The sequence below is a fragment of the Xiphophorus maculatus genome, chromosome 22 (genome assembly GCF_002775205.1).
Source record: "Xiphophorus maculatus strain JP 163 A chromosome 22, X_maculatus-5.0-male, whole genome shotgun sequence".
NCBI lineage: Eukaryota > Metazoa > Chordata > Actinopteri > Cyprinodontiformes > Poeciliidae > Xiphophorus > Xiphophorus maculatus.
The window spans coordinates 4,871,381-4,886,022 of NC_036464.1; positions in this window are offsets into that span (position 1 = coordinate 4,871,381).

Consider the following 14,642-nt stretch of genomic DNA (forward strand, 5'->3'; position numbering starts at 1 on the left):
ACATATTTTACTCTAGAATAATTTAGTATACAGAGGAGTTCATAGTTCATCCAACACCAAAATCATTCATAATCCTTGTGTGTTGTGTTTGTGCTGATATGTTATGTTTTGTTCTCTCCAAACATCTCTACTACGTTAGCATGCTAGCATACTAACTGAGGTTTGTATAATCTGAGATGGAGCTTGTGAGTTTTTGCAGCCAGTGCACAATCTTACTTTTGTGGTGAATTTGCTAGAATGTCCAGGCTTGTGAATATTGACAGCTTTCATCTTGTATTTTTTTTATTTGTTTGTTTATTTAATTAATTTATAGTTTAAAATCAACATATTACATGTTGACATGAAGAAACTTTTAATAAACATGAGTTTTATTAACTCCTTTTCTTATAATTTTTTTTTAAGTAAAAACAAAATTTTTATGAAAAGTCTTTTTAATGAAAATCCCCTTGTTTATATAAATAAGTTAGTCTTTTTTATTAAAAAGTTTTTTAATAGAGAAAAACTGATTTCTTATTAAAAAGAGTTTCTTTTATTTAAAAACGCCTCTTTTATTAAAAAATACTTTTTAAGTTAAAAAATCCCTTTTTTAAGATTTTAATTAAAAATCTTTCTAAAAATCCAAGAATTTTATTTTATTTTTTTAAATATTGCATGGGTTAGAATAACAGATACATGTTTAGTTGCTTACAGCACATCTAATTGACTTTTGAGAGAAGTGGTAGAATGCAAACGCTAAATCTTACATTGATTATTTTTAAGATTTAAAAAATAATCTAACAAATTTTTCATGAAATGTATCTTTAAATGATACAGCACTCTACTGAATCAATATGCCAGCGATAAGTTGATTAGATGTTTGCATTTTTAAAAGAAAAAAATATTCACATATCTCTGTGCAAGCAGGACTGAGCCAAGTGTAGCTGTTTGTAGTGATTTCGCATTAGCTGGATAGCCTGTTGGCTGCAGCCGTTTTTGGTTATCTTTAATCACTCGATCATTGTATGTTAACCTGGAGCATAAGAAGTAATCTGATGGGACGGTTCAGTGATAGAGAACTTTTCCCCTTTTTCAAAAATTTATCTAAAATATCTTAGATCATATTTGCACAACTTAAAGTTCATTAATATTTTGAGTCTTATGTGTTATTTAAAATATGCAGGTCTCGCATGAGTTACGTAAGTTTGTAAAAAAAAAAAAAAATGCTGAGGTTGTGTGATAGGATTTAGCTGAAGCACAAAGAGAGAAAGCTGGTCTGTCCACACAGCTGAGACATTGATTTTCATTCTTTTGTAGATAAAAGATAAAACAGTGGAGCTTGCTGCGCTCGTCTCTGATAACTCACGACTGCATTGTCTTCTTTTATACTTGCAAAACTGTAAATCTGCTCCTGCACTTTGCCCAGTATTGACGTTTAAATGTCAAATGTAGCTGCTCCCCAGAAACCCTAAATTCAACCAAAAAGGTCCAGATGGTTTTTAATGCATTTTCACGTTACAAACACAAAGTTCAACATATTGGGATATTATGGAACGACAAAAAGTAGCAAATAATACAGAATTGTAAAGAAAAGGATAAACTCTTAAACACTTCAATAAAAATTTAGTGCAACCAATTGGAAACAAAAATTGAGACGAGAAATTCACGTTTGAAAGAAAGATATAATAATTCCTGTTTATAGCCTCAAACCATACAGGCTTTACTGTAGTGGTGCAACATCAAAATCCCCAATTCGAAAGTCCTTATTTTTTCTAAAAGTAATTTTTCTCTCCAATCAAAACCACAAAAATAATATAATATAAAACTGATGCTGCACATCGCCACCATTACTGAGAATGCTCAGACAAGCTTTATATATGTATCTATAGAATAGAATAGAATAGAATAGAATAGAATAGAATAGAATAGAATAGAATAGAATAGAATAGAATAGAATAGAATAAAAGTACTTTATTCATCCCAGCAGGGAAATTACTTCGCAGTTACAGCATAGAGACAAGACACAATAACAACTACCACTGAGTAGTAGTTGTCTATAAATTGTAAACATATGAAATGCTGTTAATATAAAAAGCAACTTAAGAGCAGTCCTTGCAAAGATTTAAAAAAAAATGCAGATATGTATATGTAAATATATGTACAGCAAGTGTGCCACAGTGCAGTTGTGCAAAATTGGACTGATTAGTGCAGAACAATGATTTAGCTTATATTGTACAGTGAGATGGCATGTGGCAGGAAGGATTTCCTGTATTTCCTATATCTATATCTGTATAGATATAGATATACAGTAGATATGGATATATTTCCTGTATAAATGACGTTGAATGATAGAAACTAAATAATGTTGCATAAAAAACTATTTCTATTATTTTTATAGTTGACAAATCACTTCCAGCTGTTGGCTGCTGCCATTGTTGTGAAAATATAACATATAAACGTACTTGTTTATTATACATTTAGTGTTTATCAGATGATGTTACTTTCAAATAGTAAGAATAATATAGCACCTAAATAACCCTCTGCATTTCAAAATCTATTTTTTAATTTTTTATTTGCCATAATAACACCAGTATGATTTACGTTATGCTAATGATATCAGGTATTTAAACACAGAGTAGCTTTGGGATGATAAAGCATCAGGTGTTGACATGTTGGTTTAGGGGGGCCCAAATGGAAACCTGCCCCAAAAAGGCTTCTGCCGGCCCTGGTGTCCAAACTTCGTCCTCCAACAGCTTCATCCTTTACGTTTCAGATTTCAAACCTCCAAGTCCAGAACTTATGAGAGTATCTGACTTAATGTGAAAAGGCCAAACTTTCAAAAAGCTTTTATTAATCAGAGATCTGGTGAAGGTCTAGACATGTTTAAGTAGAAGATAAAGTCTGAAGCTGCTTTGAGCTAACAGGTAAAAGTCCAATCACTCAGTGCTTGAGTCATCCTTTGTTTTCCCACAGAGCTGCTCTGCATATGAATGCCACTGATTGGTTTCAGCTCACTGCTCCACTTTGCACCTTTTCTAAAATAATTCCCTAAGATTGTTGTTTGTTGATTAATGTGAAGTTGTTAGCATCCCTGCTTCTGCTTTGGCTTAGTAATGGTTAATCTGAGGCCTCATTGCAAAACTAGAATGAAAACATTTGTTGTAAGGTTAAAACTGAAGTGTGTAACTTTTATTTTTATAAGTATGTTGTTTATTTTTATATATTTGTTAAAACTGCCACAGTGTAATATGAGACAGATAATCAGAGAAAAGATCAATTTTCTCCTCTTTTTTGGTTAGCTATTATTGCTGTCTGCAGAAATGAACCAAAAGTAACCAATCAGAGCCTGGAGGCAGGTCTTAGTGCTGTCCATCATGCTCATGTACGCTGTAAAATGTGCTAATGGGAGAGAAACAACTTACTGTTACAGGAACCTTTTAATCCAGCTAACATCTAACTGGCCTTAACATTCAATTCACAGGCTATGCTGGCTGTAGCGTGACACAAGATTGTGATTGACAGCGCAAAGTCCCGCCTCCTGGTTCTGATTGGTTGTTTCTAGGACTGGAAGACGGCTAAATTATCACAACAAGGTGACAGTTTCAATAAAAATGTTTAAATAATATCCACTGAAAGATAAAACTTAAAATATGCAGAAAGTGTTTTTCTGTCTTTGTACCTAGTCTTGCATATTTAGCATCATGTGACAAACACTAAAGTGGTTTCAACGAGTTTCTCTTAGCGACTCGTTGCTTTTTGTTTTCATATTTTTCATTGACCTTGTCTCAGATCTGCAGTGGGATGGCTGATGATGTGATGTGAACTGGGTGGTTGGTGAGGGGACGGGGGATGCTGTGGGGTCAGAGTCCTGCCATTAAACAAACCCAGCTCCGCCCCCCTCACTGAGCGCCGGCTTTGGTGAGACTTTTCAGGGTTCTCAGGTGATCAATATAAACGGTGCTCTGATACGACAAACAGACACTGACCTCAGTCCCAGCAGCGGCACCAAGAAACCAGTTCAGCTGTGATGTGGAAGGACTCCAGTCATGGTAAGAGTTACAGGATAAACTTACGTTGCTTAAAAGTAGTCTATTATATGATTACAGTAGATTTTCTTAAGCTAAAAATAAACTGCTTTAAAGAAGAAATAGCTTTTCTTTCAATGTAATTTTTTTAAAGTTATTTTAAGAAAAATGTCACTTTTTAAACTAAAACTGAGCTATTTTATGAATAACACCATGTTGCTTTTTTAAGCTAAAAACCAACTATTTTAAGAATAAAGTGATGTAGAGTTTTTTCAAGCTAAAAATGAACTATGTTAAGAATAACATTGTGTGTCTTTTTATTTTAAATCAAGCTAAAAATCAACTATTTTGTGAAAAAGTAGATTTTTTCCAAGCTAAAAATCAACTACTTTATCCAGATTTCTGTTTTGCTGAAACAGTCATCTTGACATCTTGCTAAGTAGAAACTGCTATTTATTTATCACTGCTCTTTTGTTATTTTAAGTTTATTGACATTTCATTTATAAAATGTGTTTTAGCAATAGAAAAACATATTAAATTGGTCGTATTTGCTCTTGTGTAATCTGCATGACCCCCTAAAGCCAGATGTTTCTGGTGGAAAATGTGAACATAAACAACATCTCAGTGCCTTGGTGTGTTGGACCTCATCTCTTTCCCCAGATGAGGTCCGGCCTGCGGCCTCTGGCGGCGGCTCGTCTCGCAGCGCCAGCCGCAGGAAGAGGACCAGCTTCTCCAAAGAACATGTCGAGCTTCTGCGCGCCACCTTCGAAACCGACCCGTACCCCGGCATCAGCCTCCGGGAGAACCTGTCCCAGACCACTGGCTTACCAGAGTCACGCATCCAGGTAAGAACCTGCAGAAATAAAATATCTCTAAGTTTGACTTCAACAGGGGAAATTTCCATTACCAGAGCAGCAAAGAGAAAATGCATGAGAACGAGAAAAAATATAAGAGCCAAATATATACTTTGCAAAATGGAAAAATTAAATCCATCTATATGGTGTAATATATATACATATATATAATTATATACTAAAAATACAGAGAAAATAGGGTCACCTATGTTAGAAACCAAGAAAAGAAGCTAGAGAAACTTTTGTTTTTATTTATTTACTTACTTACTTAGTTGTTCATAATGAATATATGTATAAATATATTTCTTTACACTTTTCTTCTTATACTTTGCTTATTTCTGTCAAATCTAAAAATAATTCTAATACTAGACACAGAGGGAAATATTATTTATCTATTTCTGTATTAGTATTTATCCTGTATTTATCATTTTCCCCCCTTTTTGGTTTGTTTGTGTTGTGGTTTTTCTGTTGTTTTTTTTATTTGCGTACGGAAAGGTTAAAAGTGACTGAAATAAATAAATAAATAAATAAAAAACCAAGATGAAACTAATACAGAAATAGATAAACAATATTTCTGTATGTTTCTAATATTAGAATTAATATTATGAAAAAGTGTAAAGTAATATATGTATGCATAAGGTTTTTATGAAAATTAATTTAAAAAGTGTTTGATACATATATATACTGTATATACCGTTATTATTACTGGATGAATTAAATTGAACATTTTATCCAACTCTGTGGAAACGGTTAATCCATGTCTGTTTATAATTCCTCTCTCATCTAAGTGCCAGATTATGGTTTCAGAAATCGCTGCGTTCTTTATAATATTGAATCAGTTTGTTGTTTTTATTCTTTTATTATGAAAATCAGAGTTTTTAAAAGCGTCCTACACTTCAGATCCTGCTAATCTGCGTATCTAAAATCTGAACCTGTTTTTATCTCTTTTGAGATTCTCCTGATTCCTGTTCCTGTTTGTCCGGTGAATGATTAACTGAACATGTGTTTAATCAACTCCGTATTTAAACTCTGACGGGGGGGGGGGGTTGTTTTTTGTTTATTTCCTGTCCAGGTTTGGTTCCAGAACCGTAGGGCCCGCACCCTGAAATGTAAAGAAGCAAAAAAGGCTCTGTGGCTGTCCAGCAGCCCCCATCATGATGCTTTCTCTTCACCTCCAAGCGTCGGCAGCAGCGGGTCATCGGCGCCGCCGATGCCTTGGGGGCCACCGCCCACCTACTCAGCACCCGTCAAACAGGAAATGGACAAAGCCACCTACTACAGTCAATGTCCTCCTGGTTACTCTCCCCCTGAACAATACAGATCCTTATTTGGGCTTCAGAGTAGCCGCACCAGAGAGTCCAGTCCACCCATGTGGGGCATGCGGCCCCAGCCCGGCACCCAAACCTCTCCTGTCCCCCCTGTGTGGTGCAAAACGTTGGAGATGATGAGCTTCACCGCCAACGGGTCAAACGTCTCGTACCCGGAGCAGCAGATGTACAGCAACTCCTCCTCCAGCTCCCTGTCCTCCACTCCAAACACGCCGGACTCTGGGTACTGGGACGCCAGCGCCAGGAACAACCCTCAGCTGGGAGGTCCGTACTCTCAGCTGGAGAAGTTTTGGACCGGGACGGTTCCGGAGGAGAGCGGCGAGCCGCAGCACCAGAGGGCGGCCCAGCAGGCCTTGCTTCCTGTTCTGTCCCTGCAGGACATCCTGGGGGAGTTAGAGGAAAACTGGTTGGAAGGAGAAACTCTGGAGGGTTGTTGATGCTAGATCAGTTCAGATTTTTGGACATTTGGAGATTTATTTATAGCTGCAGTGTGTAACTTTTATGAAACATATTTTTCTACATACTTATTAAAAATGTTACTATATATGAGACAGATAATCTTTGGATAAATCGAGCTTCTCTCCCAGTGCTAACTAGAAACAACCAATCAGAGCCAGGAGGCGGGTCTTAGCGCTGTCAATCACCCTTCCCACTCAACCCCTTGCTTTCTGCAGCTAATAGAGAATGTCATAAAGCTCAGGCTTGTTAGCATGACCACCGATGACGTTTTTTTTTGTAATGGTAGCTGTTTCTCTGCCATTAGCACATTTAGCATTGCATACATGAGATTGATTGATAGCGCTAAGACCTGCCTTCTGGGTCTGATTGGTTGTTATTGGTTGAGAGCGCTGCAGTTCTTCACTTGGTGACAGTTTTAACAAATACTCTTTATAAAATTCACATACTGCAGCTTTATAGTTTGTGCAGCTTTAAAAGAAATGTACGTTTTGTGTTTAAAGAATCTTGGTGTAACGTTGGAAATTAATGAAAATGTTTTTTAATTTAAAGTTTTGTCTTTTAACATGATATCACTGCACCTTTGAGTTAATGTATTTATTAATCTACCCAATATTTAAATAACATGACTGATGATTTCTACATGATTATATTTAATAATAATAATACTACTAATAATAATAATAATAAATCTGTATTTCTGAAAGTTAACATTGTTTTCTTTGCTTTGATCAGTCTGAAAAACAACAACTTGGTTTAAATGACATTTACACAACTAATCAATAGAGCAGTTAAGAAAATGCAAATCAACTAAACAAACTGAAAATTAGGTGTTTTGATTCTAAAGTAAGTAATAACTATCTTTATTTCAGTTAATGTAGTTCAATGCAGGGAAAGCCAGGGTTAGAGGTCATTCAGCATTCAGCATTCAGAGTCATTGAATATAATTGATATGCAATCTAAAGTAAACTTTGTGTAGTTTCATTATCGTGCAATATTGGTTTTTCCAAGGGAAAGGTGCTGTTACATCTATTAAGTGTAACTGTCCAATAATTTACTTACCAGTTGCCTCTGGTACTTTTTTGGACCTACAGCAAAACATTTAAGATGCGCGCTGTTAGTACAGAAACTGAAAAAATATTTAATGTTTCAGGCAAAAGTAATGGTGTGGATAAATATTCAAAATAGCGTTTGTTTGAACTTTTATGAGTAGACGTAGTGCTGCTTTAGATGACAAAAAGTAGTTCTATTAGCTCAACTCTGAGTAGCTGTTAGCTCATTTTTGGGTCACTGTTAGCTAGACTCACGCTAGCTGCTAGCCAGATTTGGAATAGCTGTTAGCTCGACTTTGAGTCACCATAAGTTTGAGTCTGAATAGCTTACATGACTCTAAGTAGCAAATTTCTTGATTTTGAGGAAATTTTAGCTTGGCTCTGAGTACTTGATGAATTATTTTATTTTTTAGTCTTATTTAAATTTTTTATATGTCTTATGGACTACTTTTTTGTCTCGAAATGAAGATTTTCACTATTTGCTGGATTCTGAGTAGATGTTAGGTTGACTCTATGTAGCACTCAGCTCAACTGTGAGTAGCTGTTAGCTCGGCTATGCGTAGCAGTTAGCTTGATTTTGAGTCACTGTTGGCTTGACTCGGTGTAGCTGTTGGCTAGTTCTGAGTAGCTGCTAGCAGAGCTACGAAAAAGTGTCAATTGGATTCAGAGTAGCTGTTGGTTCGACTTTCCATAGCACTTAGCTTACCTCTGTTAGCTGTTAGCCGGGTTCTGAGTATCTGTTAGTTTGACTCTGCGTTGCACTTAGCTGGTTCCTAAGTTGCAGTTTGTTCGATCTTGTGTAGCACTTAGCTTATCTCTGAGTAGCTGTTAGCTCGACTCTGTGTAGCTGTTAGCTACTTGTATCTATTTGTTAAACTTTGCATAGCACTTAGCTTAATTTTGAGTAGCACTTGCTGGTAAATATAAATACGGACTGTGGGAGAACCACAGTGCTGGTTCTGTTGGACCTCAGTGCAGCTTTCCACACTGTTGACCATGACATATTACTAAATCGACTGGAGAGTTGGGTCAGACTCTCCGGTCCAGTGCTTAACTGGTTTGAATCCTACATAAAGAACAGAGATTTCTTTGTTTCAATTGGAAACTTCTCATCAAAGGGGTCAAAGGTCACATGTGGGGTACCCCAAGGTTAAATCCTAGGACCCCTCTTATTCAATATTTATATGTTCCCACTAACTCAGGTTATAACAGGAAATAATATTAGCTACCATAACTATGCAGATGACACACAGCTCTACATTACGATGTCACCAGGTGACCTTTCACCCCATCCAATCACTGAACAGATGCTTAGAACAGATAAATGTGTGGATGTGCCAAAACTTTCTCCAGCCGAACAGAAACAAAACTGAAGTTATTATTTTTGGACCTAAAGAGGAACGATCTAGAGTTATAGATCTACAGTTATAGATCTAGAGTTATAGATCTAGAGTCAATGCACAGCTTCAGTTATTACAACTAAAAACCAGCGATCAGCCCGAAACCTGGGAGTAGTAATGGACTCTGACCTGAACCTCCAGAGCCACATAAAGACAGTTACAAAGTCGGCCTTCTATCACCTGAAGAACATTTCCAGGATTAGAGGACGAATGTCTCAGCCAGATCTAGAGAAACTCATCCATGCGTTCATCTTCAGGCGCATTGATTATTGCAACAGCGTCTTCACAGGTCTGTGCAACAAATCAATCAAACAGCTGCAGCTGATCCAGAATGCTGCTGCTCGCGTTCTCACTAAAACCAGAAAGATAGAGCACATAACACCAGTTCTAAAGTCCCTCCACTGGCTCCCTGTAGCTCAAAGAATAGACTTTAAAATACTGTTGTTAGTTTATAAATCACTGAACGGCTCAGCACCACAATACATTAAAGATCTGCTGTTGTTGTATCAACCTTCCAGACCTCTCAGGTCTTCCGGTTCTGGTTCTGCTCTGCATCCCCAGAACCAGAACCAAACAAGGGGAAGCAACTTTCAGCATCTATGCACCACAAATTTGGAACAAACTTCCAGAAAACTGTAAAACAGCTGAAACACTGACTTCCTTTAAATCTAGACTAAAAACCCACCTGTTTAGGACTGTATTTGAAACGTAATCAATGATGGAACTTGACTTAATGTCGTGTTTTGATTGTTGATTCTATGTTGCATTGTGTTTCTGTGTTTGATATGAGGTAAAGCACTTTGAAATGCCTTGCTCATGTCTTAATGTCCTACTTTGCTAAACTCTGAGCAGCTCTGAGTCCTGTTGGTAAGCTAACAGGAGTTTTAGCTCAACTCTGCATAGCACATAGCCAGACAAGGAGTAGCTATTAGCTAAACTTGATTAGGACTCAGCTTAGGTTCTCCTTCTTCATTAAGAATTTTCTTTGTGTTAACGTGTAACCACAGCGTTGGCTCTGATACGTTATCAGAAAAAATTCCTCTGTCATTGATATTTGACAGCTCTGCTATCACGCAGGGGGGGAAGTAGGTCGTTTCTGCAACGGGTGCAACAAAAGGCTGTTATGACAACAGTAAAATGTGGGCTACACACAAGAATACAACACCAATGATGATTATTTCCAAATATGATGCATTTTACAGGCAAGAAAAGACAGAAATGGTTACATTGAAGTAAAGTTACATCATGTGTTCAATTTGCATTTCTCCCAATAGAACTTTGAGTCAAATCCTTAACTTTGTGTAATCACATGAAATAATGGGAATCCTGAGGATTCTTGTTCCTACTTTTAAGTTTGCAGTTGCATGGTCGCTATCATTCCCACTGTCTGTCAGAAGAGTTCTTTTTATTTAAGAACCCAAAACGAACTGGGTCAGAAATGTTTATCAGGGTGTTTTTGCATGTGTGCAGTTCATCTGTCTCGGTCAGCAGTGGAGAAATTGACCGAATGCCTTTCAGAAACCCAGAGATGGGACGGCGCTGCGTCAGCAGACTGACCTCTGAGGTGGGGAAGAAAGTCTGAAAGTCACACAATCTGTTTTTATCTAAAAAGCTATATATAAACTGCTGCTAGGTTTTGGGGGATTTTTGGCTATATTTAATTTGTGTGATTTAATATTTTTCTGCTTGTTAGATTTTTCTTTTGCATGATATCTTAGTTTTTTGTGTTCCGCTTTAAACCACTAGAGGTCCTCAGTTAGCCCTTCATCTAATCCTGCCTGCCACAATTTTAAACTAACTTTTAAACTTTTAAACAAACAAAATAAGTTTCTAATCATTTTTGTTATAAAAAATAAATGTAAAAACTTGCATTTCCTGCTGTAGTTTCATCTGGTTCAAACCTCAGCTTGCGTGAGGTGTTTATCTGCCCATACAGGCATTTCTTGATGCTTCTTTATTTTATCCACAAAATAAGACATAAAGTTGTTTCATCTTGTTTTACCTGACATAATAAAGCATGCTTCCTCACCCAACAAACCATGAAAATACAATAAACAGGATGTTGGGCCTGAAGCTTGTTCTGACCTCTAGCCTGAATACTCACGTTGGGAGGAAGGGTGTCGGCCTCATGTCAGTGTTTGATGCAAGTTCCTTTCTCAATGCATGCAGAAGACATACAATAGGCTTTGACACGAGAGGCAACATGACTTACTGGACGCACTAAAGATAGATCAGCGCAGGAAACGCTGGAGACAGCAGGTGTTGACCAGAACGTGAGGCGTAAACGGGTTATGACATCTGCATTTTTAAACAAAACCACCTGTAAACCAAAACACATTTAGAGTTAGAGCTTAAAAAAGTAAAAAATGTCTTAGAAATGTAACTTTGGGTAATCTATAAGACGATTATTTCAACTAAATGTTGTTGAAACTCATATCATCCAAATGTCTTCAAACTGTTTTTGTTGTTTGTGATGGAAGAATGTCCAGTAGCAGTCAGTCTTGCAACAAATCTGAAGAGGCCTCTGGCTGAAGAATGTAGCATGGCATGCTAACAGCTAAAAATCTGGGAAACTGAGACAATATTACACAGTAAAATGTTCTAGATGACACTTTTAGTTGTTGGAGAACACGGCAAATCCACCTTCTTTGCTTTAGCCGCTCGTCTTTAAATGAGATGTTGGAGTAGGGGATTTGAGATGCTTTGATCATCCTCCTTCTCTCTCCGTTCTGCATCCATGAAACCTCTTTTTCAACTTCTCTTCGATTTGTGGTCATAGTTCTGGGATCTGTTGAGCTTTTGGGATGCTAATTTTCTGGTCCAATATAAAAAAAAACCCAATACTTTGTTACCATGGTTACACATTATAAAAAAAGTAAGACCAAAAATCCTTCCAGCTGAAGATAGAAGGTAAAAATTAATTTTGAGAACAACAAACTGAGAGATACAAAAACAAAAGAAGCAAATTTTTTCATCTGAATTTGAATTTAGGGCGTCATGTCTCTTTAAATCCAAATGCTGTTGCTGGCCACGCCCCCAACTCAATATTTACATTTGCAAGTGAAACTGGCAGCAAACAGATGTGCAATTATACAACATCTTTGAACATTATGTAAAAAAAAATGTCTGAATGGTAAGTCAACAACAAAACATTTGTCTTTCCCAGCAGCCATTGCAAAGTGAACTCATATGGAGCTAAATTGGGGCCTTAAAGTTTGTTGAAAAGGAAAAAAAAACATTAAATTGAAAAAGAAATTGAAAATGAAGAAAAAAGTTTCAAACTGACATAAAAACTCAACGTGAAATCGAATGGGGGGGGGGGGTGTTTGGAATAAAAACTACTTTTCAGATTCAGTTTTTTTTAGTTTCAAACCTTTTTTTGTCAGTTTCAAATATTTTTATCAGTTAAATTTGTTTTCTTAGACTTTATGGCCCCATTTTAATTCCTCATACTGAGAGGAAAAACCAGCTGACCAAATGTGGCGGCACTCTGCTTTGGTTGCTAGGTAACAGGGCTGGGCTCTGGACTGGGGTTGCTAGGTAACGGTGTAACGCCTCAAATGTTATAAGCAGTGTTTTTGAAAGGCTTATTTTCCAGACATCAAAAAACATTAACTTGTTGCCAGAAAACATTTGGGTGGGGTATTAAAGCGCTTGGGTTGTTTTTTCGAAGCAGCTGAAACCCAAATGGAAGCACAAAAACGTGAAAAATGTGCATGTTTGGATTAGCAAACCTGCCTCAGCAGAAAAATAACAAAAAGCAATAGCGTGTTGCTGCCACATGGAGGCAGCATCAGAAACAGGAACCACCCTGCAGGCTGCTGTCAACTTGTTTCTCTGCCTTTGTCTCAAAAGCCGCAGGGATCTTGTTGCTGCTGTAGTCCTAAAAAAGGTTTTGGACTGTAACCAAGTCAGCAACTGCTGTATGATCAAAGACTGACAGGCTCTCTGACCCCGGCAGAGCTTTATCTTGTTGACATCTGATTTCATTGTTTCCTGTGCAGTTTATAAGATAGACAGCATGATTGGCTTAACAGCTTCCTACTAGGAGATGCACTGAATCAATACTGTTCCATCCTGAGGTGACTTTGAGTTTTGAAGAAGGAAGTTCCCCAGATACGCCAGCGCGGCCTGTGAGTGATGGTCCTCAGCTGCTTCTGGGGCGAAGCCTCTCTAAAAATACGGCCTGTAATTTGACCATACCCTCCCTTGGAGCCCACGGCCGCCGCTCTAATTCAGGCGCTGGTCGTGATTGCACTGCGCCACTTTCCCCGTGTGTTCGGCCTCAACCTCAGTTTGCACTCCCACACCGTGATTGATCTCGGCCTGTGACATACAGGAAGTGTGTATTTATGTGTGAGTTCCTGCATGCGCTCATGCATTTCGATCTCGGAGATAGCATCTGGATAACCAATAGGAAATGTGAAAGGGAAGGCTCTTAGGATTTGTTTGCCTTTCCTAAAATAGAAGAGCAAAGTTTCAGCAGGCTGGACTTCAGTTCTCCGTAAATACACAAATGTCATTAGAAAATCACAGATAATCAACGTAATATCATAATTATGTCAATTCAGAGTAACAGTGGGCATTTATTGCATCGTGTATCATTTATTGTGATAAATTACACATCACAATAAGAATTTTGACTTATTGTTGCCACAATAAATTCCAATTTTACTACTTTCTCCACTTTATGTTCAATAAATATCAATACATTTGAAATATACAAATTAATTTGCAATTTAGTGATACAAATCACACTTCTTCACTTGACTGACGGTCTAGAGAAACACGTTATTTAAATTCATATTCAAAAATACTTTATTGATCCCAAAGGGAAATTCAATGCTGTTAGTTATTATACATAGTGATGGCTGTTGGCAGGAAAGATCTCCTGTAGCAGTCTGTGTTACAGTGAAATTGAGGTAGCCTCTGACTGAAGACACTCCGGACAGTGCCATGAAAAGGATGCTCAGAGTTGTATTGTTATTAACATGAGCAGTATTTGTGTTTGTGGGGATATAATCACTGTGACACACAGTCATAGTCATACAGTTACCTAAAAAGATGCAATAAATCGTTTTATCATGATAGAACTTTAAGTTCGCATCTAATTCAGAATACATTTAACTTCTTATGCTTCTGTTTGAAATGCTAATGCTACAAACATAGCTCCATACAGAAATAGAAAGCTGATATTCATTTCCTCAGACAAGAGAATAAATATGGCAAAGTTAATGAAACATTCATGAGCAGTAAAGTCCTGATGCTTGGTAGCATGCTAACATGCTAACATGCTAATGTCTTTGGTTAGTTCTTAGTTCAGATTAGCTTTTCTTCAACTGAGTCACTTCAGTTCAGGTCAATTACATAGAATTCAATTCATTTAGTTCAGTTGAGCTCAGTTCAATTTAATTCAGTTCACTTCGACTCTATGTAGTTCTGTTCAATTCAAATGAATTTAGTTCCTTTTAATTCAATACACTTTGAATCAGTTACATTCAATTGCATTCAGTTCATTTTAGTTCAGTTAAAATAAAGAAAAAATCGGTTT